This window comes from Octopus sinensis, unplaced genomic scaffold (genome assembly GCF_006345805.1).
Source record: "Octopus sinensis unplaced genomic scaffold, ASM634580v1 Contig06848, whole genome shotgun sequence".
Lineage (NCBI taxonomy): Eukaryota > Metazoa > Mollusca > Cephalopoda > Octopoda > Octopodidae > Octopus > Octopus sinensis.
Window position 1 is genome coordinate 1 of NW_021829604.1, and position 17,500 is coordinate 17,500.

Here is a 17,500-nt window from a genome sequence, read left to right on the forward strand (position 1 = left end):
AGCAACTTAAAGAGATTGCAAACATAAACAAATGCACAGACACCTATGCGCACACATTATCATTCACTTCCAATATCACACATCCTTCATATCACCCATGTCACTGTCACTTGTGTCCCTACTGCCATGCCCCTATCACCCCCACCTCTATCTTTCATCTCTCAATCACTCTTCTTTTTACTCTACTATCTTACTGCTGTGACAAAGATTGGCAGTAAATCTCTTCTCTTCACCATTCTTCCAATGAAACTAGGGATGTTACTGGACCTACCTGAGTCTCTCCCCAACACTCAGCCACTCCTTTTCATATATTTATTACCCTAGATCTCTCACACATCCCAAGATATATGTCAAACCCAGAGATTGAGGGGAAACTTTAGTTTCGACAAGGACATGGCGGTCGTCTCTAGTGATGGTGCCATAAGATGCACCTAGTGCACATTGTGCAGTGGTTGGTGTCAGGAAGAGCATCCAGCTGTGGAAAGATAACCAGAAAATGTAAATTCAGGCAAGATATTCTTGGAACCATCCAACCCATTCTAGCATGGAAAGTGGGGGTAAAATGATGATCATCATACATACATACAGATGTATGGATGTATAAATATACATATGTGCATCCTTGTCTATATATTATACACATTCATTCATATATATGTATGCATGTGTATATAAATACATCTACAATTAGATTAAAGTCTAATTATTATGAGGGGTTTTGTAGGTTTTTCTTCCCCAAAATAAACCAAGTAGAATGGCACAAATGAAATGTAAACATTAATTCCAATTTAATTTTACAATAGAAATATTTGCAATTATCTGCTTTTCTCTTTATAAACTTTGTTGTCAACAACAACAGCAATAACAACAATATTCTTATCCAGCTTTTCTCCAATATTTTCTAATCCACCTCATTAAACCCCCAATACTTCATAATAAACTACACCAAGTTATAACTCCTCACCGCACACAAAACAAAACACGCTTCACCTGCCAAACCCCTTTTTCATACAAACACATCTTTCTCATTGCTACCCAAACATTGTCCCTTATATTAAAGATAATTAAGATGAACCTACCTTCCATTAATTGGGCTTATTCATTAACCAATCTTTATTAATCTCAATCAGCAACAAATAATAACGATCCTCTCAACATGCTGTCTATCAGTGTGATTATATGAAAGCCCATCTTTGGATAAGCTTTCCGAGTTAATCAATGTTGTGTATGATAATTGTGTGGATTATATTGAAATGTCGAGAGATTTACAGCATTTATCAGGTTAAGAACAGTTTCATCTCCAGCTTTATTGGTATCTGTTAATCCAGGTAAATATGATGGAAACCAAGCCAACCATGACTGTCCCATCATTAGTAATACTTGTATCTGACAAATGTCTATGAAACATAATAAATCTATGTTTTGCTAATTGTTCCATGTTAACGAAGTTTGAATATGATTGCTGTGTGTTGGGACATAATATAGCATGTACACCAATTAAAGTTAATTTTCTCTACAGCTTAGAGTGTCTCGTATAGAGTGCTTTTAGAGCAGGGGAATCTCTTTGACTAATTATCGTTAAATAAATCTAAGCCACACATGACTTTTCTTTGTGATGTTGAGAGCAAATATCATTTCCAGTGAAAATTATTTCTATAATATTTCGACTCCATGTAATTAATGAAACTTGTCAATACATCTTAGAATAGATTGTAATAAGTTGTTTAAATATTAATTAGACAAGATTAATTCACTGACAGAAATACATAAATGTTTTGTTTGTGTTTTTCAAATGATGAAGCAAACATCATCTCCCTGAAACTTTAATATTTTCACAAAGCTAAATGTTTTCCTTATATTTCTTTACAGATTCACTATGGAAGACCAGACTGAAAATACTAGGGTTAGTTCAGAGAGAGAATCAGCAGTGAAGGCCATATCTGGAGACAAAGAAAGCACAAAAGAAACTGAAAAACAAATAGTTGCTAAAATACAGAGGATTCGTCTTCAATATGATCGCTGCATGATGTTTATGGAGCATATAGTTAAGGAGAGCAAACATTATGAAAGTCTGGGGTTAAGTGCCAATTGTATTTTAGAAAAGGTCAAAGAGAGACTTGGAATTTTGCTGAAATATACTAAAGAACAGAATATTTCTATTGAGCAGGACCTCGAATGGTTTCAACAAAGACTCTTTGACATTTATGTCACCAGCAATCCATACAGATGGAAGACCATTCAGATACCAAAAATAACCAAAAATAAATTTCGGCCTCTTCAGCCTGTTGTGACTAGAGAAGCAAATATCAAGGAATCTGGAGAAGAATTTGAAGAAATCCCAATAATATCCAATATTGTCATCATAGAGGAGGGAGTGATGACATATTCCCACCATTGCAAGATAATAAGTTTAGTAACAAGAGACAGTGACAGAATTGATGTCCATTGTCCATCTTCTGTGACCAGTTTCACAAGAATCAGTGAAGACATGGTTCTGGCAACCCTCCCCCTTCCAAGAAATGATTCTTATTATCAGCCCCAAAACCTTCAAGATCAAAAGGATAAAGTTTGGGTTATATATGGTGAGTTACTTGGAAGATTCTACACTTATAGGTGTAGAAATGTTTGGTAAAACAGTTTACCAATTTGATTGGGAGGATAACACTATTAACTATCAATTTATTACCAAAGAAACCCCAACAGATATTGCTGTAGGGGTCCAGAATATACTTGTAATTACATTCGCCAGCATCAACAGAGTAATCTGTTACAAACTGGATGGCCAACAATTATGGGAGGTAGAGACCCATTCTCTGCACCTCCCAAGTAAAATCTCTCTGTACCAAAATTATTTCTATGTCCTCCAGGGACAAATAATTTATAGGATTTCAGCTAAAGGTGGTGTAACAAGGAGGGACATAGGCAGGAAATGCCGCTCTATTTCTGTTGGTAAAGATACCATTTTGGTTACAGATTATTGCGGCAAACCACATGGTATTCAAATGAATAAAGACTTTTGGCCCAAACTCTCATACAACCACCAGCTACATACCCCCAGTTTAAAAGACTATATTGATATTGAGGATTGCTACAACATTACAAATATTCTACCTATGTCTACATCTTCTATATTAATAATTTACAAAAACAAGAAAGCTAAATTATTCACTGATAATGGGGAAAATTAACCAAAATAATTCAGTTTCCTTGAGCTTCCTTCTTTCTGTTGTAGAATAAACGCAAACAGATTCCTGGTATTTTATTGTGAAATGAAAGGGTTTCAGTATATCACCTGTCCTGAACTAAGAAAAGGCCCTTTAATGAAAGTCCATACTGATTACATGAAAATATGTCATATTGTATCAAATAAGTGTCTGGCTGTGACCACCACTGAAAACAAAAGCGAGGTCCATATCCTCTTGATCAACAAAGATAAAGTTGACATTATAGAAAGAATTTCTCTGGGACATTATGATGTCAGCATTGCTGCAACTCCAATTAATTTTGTAGTCGTAGATGGAAACGAAAATAAAATGGTATTTTATTCCACATGTGGTGAAGAACTTTTTCAAAAATACCTTCCATTCTATGGCTACCCTCATCACATCTACTCTGATAATGTTTATTTCTATGTCCTCTTCAGGAGACACTCTATTCTCAGATGTTACGATCTATATGGACAAATGAAATGGCAGTGGGAACTGCCTTTCCCTGTTCACCCTCACATTGCTGTTTTCCAAGGAACTCTTTATGTCCCGGACACTCAACTCAACAGGGTTCTTCTTTACAAGTATCAAGACCGTCTTCTGGCTGTTGTTTACCCACCAAAAATCCTTATATCAGAAATCTAAATCTACGACTCAAAGAAAAGGAGAATGACCAAAAACTTGTCATTGGTGAAATATGTAATCTGTCCAATGGACAGTTGGTGGTGTCTGACATCAAGCATGATTGCTTGTTGTACATTTCTGAGGAAGGAGACATTGTGTCCAGATTATCTCTGCCATCTACAGCCACAGATATATGTCGATGGGATTCTGATCATATAGGGGTCACATTACCCCTACAGAAACAATTAAGGGTCATCGGAAACCTATCAAAGACAGTGAGAAGTGTATCATTAAGGCAGCCTTATGTACGGATGTGTAAGATGGGTGAAGTGAAATTATTGTGATAAACCATCACATTTAGACATTTTAGCCATCAATTATTATAATCAAATTGAAGTAATTAAGACAATTAATATCCCTGTTTTTGTAAAATCATTATCAATAGACAAGAAAACAGAAAAGCTATTAATTGTTACTAGGGGAAAACTTTTCAGTACAACACTAGAATAGGTGGTGGTGGTCATGGCGGTCGTCAGATGGTCCCCAGTGTTTTAATGTCTCAAGTGAAACGTCCCCTCAGTCTCCAAGGTGGATCTATTGACCAAACGTCTGTTTATCTGATAGACAGAAACCGTATGTTTGCCATAAACGATCAGAATTTGTTGGTTAATGATCTCGTTACTAATAATCAACTTAATTATTATATCGACCTGGTGGATGTATTTTCCAGACACATTTCTCTCAGTGAAATGTTGTCTTCCATTTTATATCTTCAGGACCTGACAGTTTCTGATAAAGCCAGACATATTCCTCTTCCTGAACATTTGGGAGACAAAGAACCAGCGGAGATTAATCATTTGGTTCTTACAGAAAATAATCTGATTGCAGGATGTGACTGGGAGAATGGAAACATTAAGATATTCACATTGGATGGTCACCTATTGGATTCAATCAAAGTGAATGTTTATGGAGATATTAAAATGTGTCGATGGCAGTCAAACACATTGGTCATTACGATGAGGGATGCTGAAGATGAAAAATACCAACTGTTGACATTAAAAGTGGAATTTCCATTGTCGTTGGTAATTTACCAAACGAGAAATAAATATAATTGTGTGGCTTCTTTATCAAACAATCAACTGGTTTTTAGTGAACGGAGACATGTAAGACATTTGCATTTTGTTGATATTGATGAAATACATTCGAGTGTGAAGGAAATAAAAAAAATAGACATACCTGAACCATTAATATGGAGAACAGAAGATGGAAATTATCCTGATACAATCCGGGATATTAAAGTTACTGATGAAGATGTCATCATTGTCTTCAACTGGAGATTCGTCATTTTCTTCAACAGTGGTGGTCAATATTTACATTCAGTCAGACACTACATGGAGTATTATTTTAATGATGATGACAGGATGACAATTGATGACAGTTTTTTGTACATTTATGGTGAGTGGGAGAAATGTTTACGTTCATCTGAATATCCAAACATTTTGTGTTTGACCCAGAATGGGGAATACAAGAGAATATTTTTAAATAAAAGAATTTACAAAGGTGGAGTATATTTCTCCAGTATAGACTGTAAAGGACCAAGGTTTGTTGGAAGCCCAAATGGAGAAGAGAGAATGAATTGTATGTTGAAGGGTTGTTTATGGTGAATCGAGACAGCTTCCCGGTTGCTCGTTTACAAACAGACGAATGTCCTGTTCAAGTAAAAGATTTTGATGTCTCTGAGGAAGGAAAGACAGTGGTGTGTGAAAAAGCCAATAATGGAAATGTTAAAATATTCGATGAAGACGGCCAGTTGCTATGTCACAGAAATGTTGCAAGTTTAGTTGGTGGGTGTGGTTTAACACAAGAATCACACATAATGGCCACGGTTCCTAAAAGGAAAGAAATATTTCAACTGAATGGAGAAGATTTGCAGACATCTCAAATTTGGTCAGTCTCATCCCTTATGGTGTAATAGGGAAAAGTGGTGGGTATTTACTGGTGTGTACATAATGAATTGATTGAATGTCATTGCATAAAGATTGATGGGGACCAAGTGAACATTCTGGAATCTGTGTCGTTATTAAACCTTGATTCTGGTCTTCGTTTCCCTTCCATTACATCTGAAACAATAAGGAAATTTCAGTAATGAATTAATTAATAAATTGGAATACAGAGGAGGAGATGGAGATGGAGGAGGAAGAGAAGAGGTAAATCAGGTGAAATATTGGCAAAGGTAGATTAAAGGTGAGATGTGGTAATTACATAGCGGAGATTAATAATTCAGGAATTGATGAAATATCAGTGAGGAGACTTCCATATAGGACAGCAATGGTCCCTTTTTCCATTCCTGCATTCGGGGAACTGTTGATTATGATTTGAGGGACATTAGGGACCGGAACAGTAAACTAATTAAGTTAGATGAGAATGTGAGTGTGTTGATGTTTCGAGAAAGTGTCACATTAATCAGAACAACAACAACAACAGTGGACATACTTCAACATAAACAACAACAACGACCACCACTGGACATATGTCGGTGGACAGAGGAATGTTCATTGTTGCCTTTGGGAGAGAAATGAGGGTCTTCAACAGGGATCTCCGTCGTTTAAAACCATCAGAACTGAGAAATACTACAACAGGATTATAAATACAACGACAATCAACTCGTGTGTGGTGGTCATTATATTAGAGACATAACTCAAGAAGAGAGAGACGAGAAATACGAAAGAAGAAGGTACAACAACAAGGATTACTATTATTGCAAAGACCCCGACATCTTTGACCCTTATTATGTGGATGTGGTTGATATCAAAGATGGGAAATGTAAAGATGAATTGTGTCGTGGGGAGATGAGGAGATGTGGAAGGTTGGAGGGACATGAAGGGGTGGAAGATGTGGGAGTCACATCTTTTGGTGATGTTGTTGTTTTGAGGAGGGAGGTGAAGAATAAGAAGGGGTCTGGATGGGATGTTTTGAGTTTTGTGGAATGGTTCAGGGAAAAGTCTTTGGTGAGGAGGATAGGAATAAAAGAAAGAAGGTTTTATGATCTGAGATATTATATTCTAAGACCTCGTCTGACCATAATTGGTGAATGTGTTTATATAACAGATTCAAGAAACAATATTTACGAAATACCTCGGCATATTGAAGAGGAAACATCTGAAGATGATGAAATCCTGAGATTAAAAGTTAATCCAAAATATTTACTCCTCAGAGGGGATGATAATGAAGTCTTTGAAGTTCTTGGTTTGGATGTTTCAGACAATTCTTTGATGGTTTTTGGAATTATTCCTGGACGTCAATCTTTTGCTTTCTTTTATTTTGACAAATAAATATTTCCAGAAATATTAAATTTCAATCTTCTTCTTCTTCTTCTTATTGTTGTTGTTGTTGTAAATGGCTTCACCCGGGAATCGAACCTGCATCGCATACATTGCATTCTATGCACTAACACTTATTGTTGTAACATTCCTCAACACACTTTCTTTGTGTGTGTGTGTATATTTATATACAGTATACGTACATGTGTTTATATATATTACACACATTTTAGGAATGTATGTATAGAAATAAGGTTATAAGTATGTATGTTTGTGTGTGTGTATATATATATATATATATATATATATATATATATATATATATATATATACGCATAGGCATGTATGTATAGGAATGTCTGGTCCGAAACCAGAGACTTTCATAATCATTGATTCTCCATTAAAAGGCAGACGACCACCGCCACCACCACCACCACCACCACCACCACCACCGCCGCCGTCGCCTCCACCATCACCATCGTCATCATCCTCATCATCGTCATCGTCGTCATCAGCGTTGTGTGTGCGTGTGTGCAGTCTGCATCTGACAGTTTTTAACGTTTAATAAGAATAGATTGTTGTTGTTGTTGTTGCAGTGACATTCCAACTGCACACACGCACAAACATTGCCTTTCGTCCTCGTAGGGTTGTTGTTGTTGTTGTTGCTGTTGGGGGTTCATAAAAAAAGAGAAGGACACTTTAAGAAGCATTCAGTAAAAGCTTTCCCATAGCTGGTCATTTTTCATGCTAGAAATAGAAACCACTTTATTTTTCATATAAATTTTGAAGGACAGCTAAGATTCTTTTATAAATAAAATTGGCCAGTATAAGGTCTCATTTCATGCTAGAAAGAGCCACCTAAACCTTCACATTTCTATTTCATCACAAATAAAAATCGAAGGACAATTTTCAAAGCATCCATGTCAAATATTGTCCTATAGATGGCCTAACATCATACTAGAAATTATAGCCAAATACTCTGAAATGTATATCGTTTTTCATCGAAAAAGTGAAGGACACTTTAAGAAGCAACTCTAAAGATATTGTCCTGTGGCGGTTTAAGTGTAAAATATTATAAAAGTATGCATCTATGAGTTTTATGTGTTTAAAAAACATAGCAAAGACATGTGTGTATATGTAGGTATATATAAATATACATGTGTATAAATGTTCCTTGATGATGTCTATGCTTCTTCCCTAATAACTTGCAGAGAAATGGATATTTTTCATGGAATTTCCTACAAATATGCTTCAGATGGTGTAGATTCCGATTCTGTGAGGATTTATTGGAAAAACTTATTTTCTTTCATAACAAAGGCGAATCTTGTGAATTTTCTAAAACTGCTTTTCTCACCCAGGGACAAACGGTTTTCACAATGAATTCCGATTTAATCGGAATCTAAACCATCTGAAGAATATTTGTAGAAAATTTCATTAAAAAATATTTAATTTTGCGAAAGTTGTGAGGAAGCAAATTCGGCATAACTACAGATATATACCCCACCGACTTTGTTTCCTCATAACTTGCAGAAAAATGGATACTTTTTGAATGAAACTTTCAATAAATAATCGCTTAGATCCTGTAGATTGAGTTTTTGTAAGGATTTGTTGGAAAAACATTTTTTGAAGGGTTGCGGAAAGGAGTTTTGCAAAATTCACACAACCAGACATTTTCCCTCCTCATAAATTTCAGGAAAATGGGTATTTTTGAATGAAATTTTATAGAAATAACTTTCAAACGATGTAGATTACGATTAAAAAGAAATTTGTTGGCAAAATGTTTTATAAGGGTTCGAGGGAAAATGTGTGTGATTTAAGGGAGATTTGGCTGTTGTTTCTAGCACACCACCATCCTTGTCTTCTTTTTTTCTCATTCAATGTTTTGATGTTTTTCAATATTTTTCACTCAGAAACACATTTATGTTATAAAAAAATAAAAAGAATATTTTAAAAATCTCTGATTATTTTTAGCCCCACTTCCTGGTCCCCGAATCTTCCTCCAAACCTAATTCAGAAACGCGCGTCCATGGACGACCAGATATTGATTGATTTTCGTTGCTTTACTCCCTGCTTGTGTGAATTGTCTTCAAGTATTTTGGTTTCTCTGGGAGACCCTTTTTAAAGTAGAAGAAATAATTAAGATTTTTGGCTGCTATTTCTAAACTTCGGTGTGTGGTGAAGCAAATCTTTGCTGAACCCTTTTATTAGTAAATACTGTATCCTTAGATGAACATTTCCGTAATGTAACACTAAAATTTTCTAGTCTTATAAAATATCGACTGAGAATACGACACAGTTCAACATAACAGTATATTTAAGAAGCAGGTCTTGCGACTTTTTAATGACGTAAATGTGTAAGTAAATTGTCTGTTAATTAAAATGATTGTAACAAAGATATTTACCAGAGTTGATAGACAAGGTTTCAATTACAGCCTGAAGTCTCTTTGTCTCAGGAATATCATGTGAGTTTGTTGAAGGTGCGGCAAAGAGCGTGACTTCTGCAACTGGTGATGTAAAGCTTATTCACAAAGCAGGACCTAGTTTCTACATAAGTGGACGATACATTGTCAGATGTCCGTATGTGTGTGTGTGTGTGTAGCGGTGTTTAAATGTGTATAAGGCGGCGAGCTGGCAGAAACGTTAGCACGCCAGGCGAAATGCGTAGCCGTATTTCGTTTGCCGTTGCGTTCTGAGTTCAAATTCCGCCGAGGTCGACTTTGCCTTTCATCCTTTCGGGGTCGATAAATTAAGTACCAGTTACGCACTGGGGTCGATGTAATCGACTTAATCCGTTTGTCTGTCCTTGTTTGTCCCCTCTGTGTTTAGCCCCTTGTGGGTAGTAAAGAAATAGGTATTTCGTCTGCTGTTGCGTTCTGAGTTCAAATTCCGCAGAGGTCGACTTTGCCTTTCATCCTTTCGGGATCGATAAATTAAGTACCAGTTACGCACTGGGGTCGATGTAATCGACTTAATCCGTTTGTCTGCCCTTGTTTGTCCCCTCTGTGTTTGTCCCCTCTGTGTTTAGCCCCTTGTGGGTAATAAAGAAACGGATTAGACAAGGAAAGCTTGCCAGGACAGAAGGATAACTAGTGAAGTAGTGAAGGTAATTGAACTTGAATCCGGTTATAAATAACCGAGAATACTTGGGGCAGATGGAATTAAACACAACGATAGGAAAGAAAAGACAAAGAAAGTGTACCTGCGGCGAGAGAGAAAAATATTGGCTTTTGTGTCAGAACCATAATTTCAACAATAAACTCGCACGCAGTCGCAGTAGTTCGGTATGGCGCTGGGATCCTGAAGTGGACAGAGGAGGAGTTAAACGTGTTGGACAAAAAGACGAGAAAGCGCTTAATGATGCATGGAGTCCACCATCCATGTGCAGACACTGATTCCATATACATGAAGAGAGAAAATGGAGGAAAGGGACTGATAAGTGTGGAAGACTTGCGTGTGTATCGAACTCGATACCTATTCCAGTGTAAGGAACCCTTGCAAGTGTCCGTTAGGGATGAAGGAGTATTGAGGGCAGAGAAAAAAGGGGGAAAAACAAGGGAATAAGTACAAAAAGAACATGAAGAAGCATTAGTCTAAAAGGGACTACATGATCAATTCCATGTAGCTACATGTTAAGTTGCTGGAAAACATGGGTGGGATTGGCTGGAGAAATTAACTCTAAAAAAGGAACTGGGAGCGCAAGACCAAGCTTTGGCCATGAATTGGAGGTTCAGGCTTAGAATTGGGCAAATGTCTGGGCCGCATCTGTAACAGAGGGGACGAAACCATTGCCCATATTGCAAACGAATGCCTTAGACTTGCTCAAAACCTATTTCTTTCCTACCCACAAGGGGCTAAACACAGAGGGGACAAATAAGGACAGACATAGGTATTAAGTCGATTACATCTACCCCAGTGCATAACTGGTACTTAATTTATCGACCCCGAAAGGATGAAAGGCAAAGTCGACCTCGGCGGAATTTGAACTCAGAACGTAACGGCAGACGAAATACCTATTTCTTTATTACCCACAAGGGGCTAAACATAGAGGGGAAAAACAAGGACAGACAAAGGGATTAAGTCGATTATATCGACCCCAGTGCATAACTGGTACTTAATTTATCGACCCCGAAAGGATGAAAAGCAAAGTCGACCTCGGTGGAATTTGAACTCAGAACGTAACGGCAGACGAAATACCTATTTCTTTATTACCCACATGAGGCTAAACATAGAGGGGAAAAACAAGGACAGACATAGGTATTAGTCGATTAGATCGACCCCAGTGCGTAACTGGTACTTAATTTATCGACCCCGAAAGGATGAAAGGCAAAGTCGACCTCGGTGGAATTTGAACTCAGAACGTAACGGCAGACGAAATACTGCAAAGCATTTCGTCCAGCGTGCTAACGTTTCTGCCAGCTCGCCGCCTTAGACTTGCTCAAAACCACCACATGTGACGACGCGGTGAGGTAGCGAAAGTGCTACACTGGAAACTGCGAAATGTGGGGTCTAGATACGGGGCAGACGTGGGATGAACTGAAACAGGAAAAAGTGGTGGAGCCAAACACTTTGCAAACTCCCCTGGCATTTCCGAATCCAAATAGATCAGGTGCATAACAGACTGGATGTAGTGATGGTGGATAAGCTTACGGTCATATCACGTTGAAAGCACCGGTTCTCGTCCGATCACCCAAGTTAGGCAACATCGAACCTAGCTAGTACTTAGATGGGGGACTGCTTGGGAAACCTAGGTGCTGTAAGCATTGAAGGCGGCGAGCTGGCAGAAACGTTAGCACGCCGGGCGAAATGCGTAGACGTATGTCGTCTGCCGTTACGTTCTGTGTTCAAATTCCGCCGAGGTCGACTTTGCCTTTCATCCTTTCGAGGTCGATAAATTAAATACCAGTTACGCACTGGAGTCGATGTAATCGACTTAATCCCTTTGTCTGTCCTTGTTTAGCCCTTGTGGGTAATAGAGAAACAGATGGTGGATAAGATGCACCACATGTGCTGTAGAGTTGATGGTGTGGTGTCCCCATAAGCCATGAATAGTCAAGAAGGAAGCTAAAAAAGGAAAGATATATACAATCCTCTTAAGTACGAAATAGCCAGGCTTTGGAAAATGAAGAAGGGGAAGACAGTGCCAATAATTTTTGGTTCCTTGGGGACAGTATCAGAAGGCATCAAGGGGAATATAAAGGAAATTGGAATAAAGTGTCCAGTAGAACTGTAACAAAATAAATTAAGTACCAGTGAAATACTGGGGTCGATATAATCAAATTTGAAGCCTTGTGCCCCCAGTAGAAAGAATTATTATTTATTCCTTCACAGTTTTTTTTTTTTTTTTGTAGCTCTTGGCGTCCTGTATAGGGAGCAGGCTTCCTGCCTGCAGCCTACAGTACCATGCTACCCATTCTCTTCAGCTATCTGATCCTTCCCTGATTATTCTGGCCGTGCCAAGGGGGCAAACATTTTGTAACAGTTCTACTGGGCACTCTATTCCAATTTCCTTTATATTCCCCTTGATGCCTTCTGATACTGTCCCCAAGGAACCAAAAATTATTGGCACTATCTTCCCCTTCTTCATTTTCCAAAGCCTGGCTATTTCGTACTTAAGAGGATTGTATATATCTTTCCTTTTTTAGCTTCCTTCTTGACTATTCATGGCTTATGGGGACACACACCATCAACTCTACAGCACATGTGGTGCATCTTATCCACCATCTGTTTCTCTATTACCCACAAGGGGCTAAACAAGGACAGACAAACGGATTAAGTCGATTACATCGACTCCAGTGCGTAACTGGTATTTAATTTATCGACCTCGAAAGGATGAAAGGCAAAGTCGACCTCGGCGGAATTTGAACACAGAACGTAACGGCAGACGAAATACCTATTTCTTTATTACCCACATGAGGCTAAACATAGAGGGGAAAAACAAGGACAGACATAGGTATTAGTCGATTAGATCGACCCCAGTGCGTAACTGGTACTTAATTTATCGACCCCGAAAGGATGAAAGGCAAAGTCGACCTCGGTGGAATTTGAACTCAGAACGTAACGGCAGACGAAATACTGCAAAGCATTTCGTCCAGCGTGCTAACGTTTCTGCCAGCTCGCCGCCTTAGACTTGCTCAAAACCACCACATGTGACGACGCGGTGAGGTAGCGAAAGTGCTACACTGGAAACTGCGAAATGTGGGGTCTAGATACGGGGCAGACGTGGGATGAACTGAAACAGGAAAAAGTGGTGGAGCCAAACACTTTGCAAACTCCCCTGGCATTTCCGAATCCAAATAGATCAGGTGCATAACAGACTGGATGTAGTGATGGTGGATAAGCTTACGGTCATATCACGTTGAAAGCACCGGTTCTCGTCCGATCACCCAAGTTAGGCAACATCGAACCTAGCTAGTACTTAGATGGGGGACTGCTTGGGAAACCTAGGTGCTGTAAGCATTGAAGGCGGCGAGCTGGCAGAAACGTTAGCACGCCGGGCGAAATGCGTAGACGTATGTCGTCTGCCGTTACGTTCTGTGTTCAAATTCCGCCGAGGTCGACTTTGCCTTTCATCCTTTCGAGGTCGATAAATTAAATACCAGTTACGCACTGGAGTCGATGTAATCGACTTAATCCGTTTGTCTGTCCTTGTTTAGCCCCTTGTGGGTAATAGAGAAACAGATGGTGGATAAGATGCACCACATGTGCTGTAGAGTTGATGGTGTGTGTCCCCATAAGCCATGAATAGTCAAGAAGGAAGCTAAAAAAAGGAAAGATATATACAATCCTCTTAAGTACGAAATAGCCAGGCTTTGGAAAATGAAGAAGGGGAAGACAGTGCCAATAATTTTTGGTTCCTTGGGGACAGTATCAGAAGGCATCAAGGGGAATATAAAGGAAATTGGAATAGAGTGCCCAGTAGAACTGTTACAAAATGTTTGCCCCCTTGGCACGGCCAGAATAATCAGGGAAGGATCAGATAGCTGAAGAGAATGGGTAGCATGGTACTGTAGGCTGCAGGCAGGAAGCCTGCTCCCTATACAGGACGCCAAGAGCTACAAAAAAAAAAAAAAAACTGTGAAGGAATAAATAATAATTCTTTCTACTGGGGGCACAAGGCTTCAAATTTGATTATATCGACCCCAGTATTTCACTGGTACTTAATTTATTTTGTTACAGTTCTACTGGACACTTTATTCCAATTTCCTTTATATTCCCCTTGATGCCTTCTGATACTGTCCCCAAGGAACCAAAAATTATTGGCACTGTCTTCCCCTTCTTCATTTTCCAAAGCCTGGCTATTTCGTACTTAAGAGGATTGTATATATCTTTCTTTTTTTAGCTTCCTTCTTGACTATTCATGGCTTATGGGGACACACACCATCAACTCTACAGCACATGTGGTGCATCTTATCCACCATCTGTTTCTCTATTACCCACAAGGGGCTAAACACAGAGGGGACAAACAAGGACAGACAAACGGATTAAGTCGATTATATCGACCCCAGTGCGTAACTGGTACTTAATTTATTGATCCCGAAAGAATGAAAGGCAAAGTGGACCTCGGCGGAATTTGAACTCAGAGCGCTGAGACGGATGAAATGTTGTTCAGCGTTTTGTCCGGTGTGGTAACGGTTCTGCCAGCTCACCGCCTTATGGCGACATAAATACGATGCTGGGAAGTTAAAGAATGTAAAACAGAATAATTGTTTCAGATCAGAAAGGAGGACATTTTGTCATTGATACCAAGAGGAAATGCTGCCATTGTTTGTGCCAAGCAAAACCACTTAGCAATCCCAGTTGAGCCCTTCACTCACGTTGATCGGATATACGAAACAGTTTCAAGCAATTGACCGATAATTTAGGGTATCGGATGGAGGCATAAGTGGTTGAGCAGCTAAAAGATTATGCAAGAGATTAAATCCGAAGAGTTACTTGGAGCAGCCGTCAGAGAGGTAAGACGTGTTTTTGTTCGCTTCTTTTAAGTTGTCATAATGTTGATTTTGAAGACTGGAGCAAAAGACAAAGTCAGTATGGTATTGACTGGTAATCAAAGAGATCGATAATTAGTCATTTCAAATTGCAATTTGTGTTTATAGCATCGTTTCTGATTCTTCATTACTTCTTTAGTTTGTCCCCTCTATGTTTAGCCCCTTGTGGGTAGTAAAGAAATAGGTATTTCGTCTGCCGTTATGTTCTGAGTTCAAATTCCGCCGAGGTCGACTTTGCCTTTCATCCTTTCGAGGTCGATTAAATAAGTACCAGTAAAGCACTGGGGTCGATGTAATCGACTTAATCCGTTTGTCTGTCCTTGTTTGTCCCCTCTGTGTTTAGCCCCTTGTGGGTAGTAAAGAAACATGTATTTCGTCTGCTGTTATGTTCTGAGTTCAAATTCCGCCGAGGTCGACTTTGCCTTTCATCCCTTCGAGGTCGATTAAATAAGTACCAGTTATGCATTGGGGTCGATGTAATCGACTTAATCCGTTTGTCTGTCCTTGTTTGTCCCCTCTGTATGTAGCCCCTTGTGGGTAGTAAAGAAATAGGTATTTTGTATGCTGTTATGTTCTGAGTTCAAATTCCGCCGAGGTCGACTTTGCCTTTCATCCTTTCGAGGTCGATTAAATAAGTACCAGTTATGCACTGGGATCGATGTAATCGACTTAATCCGTTTGTCTGTCCTTGTTTGTCCCTTCTATGTGTAGCCCCTTGTGGGTAGTAAAGAAATAGGTATTTCATCTGTCTTCATGCTGAGTTCAAATACTGCCGAAGTCGGCTTTGCCTTTTATTCTTTCAGGGTCGATAAACCAAGTACCAGTTGCGTACGGGGGTCGATCTAATTGACAGGTCCCCTCCCCACAAAATCCAGGCCTTGTGCCTAGAGTAGAGAGGATTATTTCTTTAGTTTAATTGTAAGGCTTAGCACTTTTTTTTAGTTTAAATCTGTGTCGTTTATTTTATTAAATAATTGTTTTATATATAAGTGCAAGCATTGCTATGTGATAATAAGGTTGCTTCTAAACTACATGGTTCTGGGTTCAGTGCAAGAACCGTTTAATATTTGCAATTTTAATAATGAAGTCTGCTTGGTAATGTGGTATATACAAGGTTAGAACAACATGAATCTTCTGTTTACAAACACTAAATTCAGTGAAAAGGAATATCTTTATATATAAAAGTCAAGCTGTGTGTCTGTTTCCTACGATTTAGATTCCTAACTACTCCCACATTTTTCGGTGCAGTGTAACCAAAACCGGGTATCTTATAGTCGTCATTCATATCGAGCCCTTCTGGGTATTAACGCGCGTCTACGATGAGTCTACGATTTTAAAAAAATACCATCATTTTTTCCCATTTTTAATGCATTTTTTTTGCTATTATATAAGGGAAGTAACTCTTTAAAAATGTATTATTAAATCTCAGAACGTAAAAAGCTACAGTAACACCCCGCCTTTGTGGTTAGCCATATTGAGATGGCTATTATACTTTACATCTCTAAAAATGCTTATATAGTTATTTCCCTTACAAACCCGAGCAACGCCGGGCGATACTGCTAGTATTTTACAAAAGAGAAACCAAAAAATAACCAAAGAAAGGAGGAAGAACATTACATCAATTCAACACCAAGTGCCTCAGTCAGTCGCACACCTCAAGGTTCAACAGAACCCACTGAAGCAAGCCAACTCGCTTGCATCATTACTGTGGGTGATGTTGAGGCTAAGGATAAGGTGGCCCAACCCACCTCCAAACATCTCAAACGCCACAGGCTGGAAAAGATAGTTCACTGTCAGGTCCTGATAGTTCAGGGTTTTGTTCTGATCGGGAACGGAAGCTGTGACCCTGTCATTTACCACAGCATCCAAGATGTAGGAGGGAGCAAAAGAGTCACTTACTGTGGAGACCCAGATGAGGCACTTACCTCTTACCCAGGGACAGAGAATAAGACCATCCAGTTTCTTCTCGTCATTTCTGGATAATCCCACTGACCCCAGAACTGAGGGAAATATTAATTCGAGCCAGGACCCGCTTAATGATTAACTATAGCTCCATGTAACGAGCGAAGCGACCAACATTTAGGTGGCAAGAGAGACCGTGAAGGGCAGTGGTGTCGAGGGGCCAGCCACAGGCTATATCTTGATTTCAAATGAACTATGTTATATTGATATAAAGGGTGCCCTTTTTAAGGGCTTAGGGTAACTTTTAACAAGAAATAAGGGTTTAGTAGGGAATAAATTAGAATGAGGGGAACGCATAGTTCTTTTAGGTTTGTGTGTTACCAATTTAAATTGTGGCGCCATTTAAATAGTGGCGCCAAATTTGTGGCAGCTGGTAATATGACGTAATGTCGTATTGCCA

At 38.9% G+C, this 17,500-nt stretch overlaps 1 protein-coding gene and 2 pseudogenes across 1 annotated transcript in view; all 3 read left to right on the forward strand.

The window, feature by feature from the left end:
• Positions 1 to 11,791: 11,791 nt before the first annotated feature.
• Positions 11,792 to 11,910, forward strand: LOC115227673 (annotated as a pseudogene).
• Positions 11,911 to 13,487: 1,577 nt separating this feature from the next.
• LOC115227674 lies at positions 13,488 to 13,606 on the forward strand (annotated as a pseudogene).
• A 1,293-nt stretch (positions 13,607 to 14,899) lies between these two features.
• Positions 14,900 to 17,500, forward strand: part of LOC115227672 (leucine-rich repeat and transmembrane domain-containing protein 2-like) — a 15,926-nt gene continuing 13,325 nt past the window's right edge. Inside the window, exon 1 of the mRNA XM_029798425.2 lies at positions 14,900 to 15,102. The gene's annotated coding sequence lies outside the window, so the exon portion shown is untranslated. The remainder of the gene's footprint in view (positions 15,103 to 17,500) is intronic.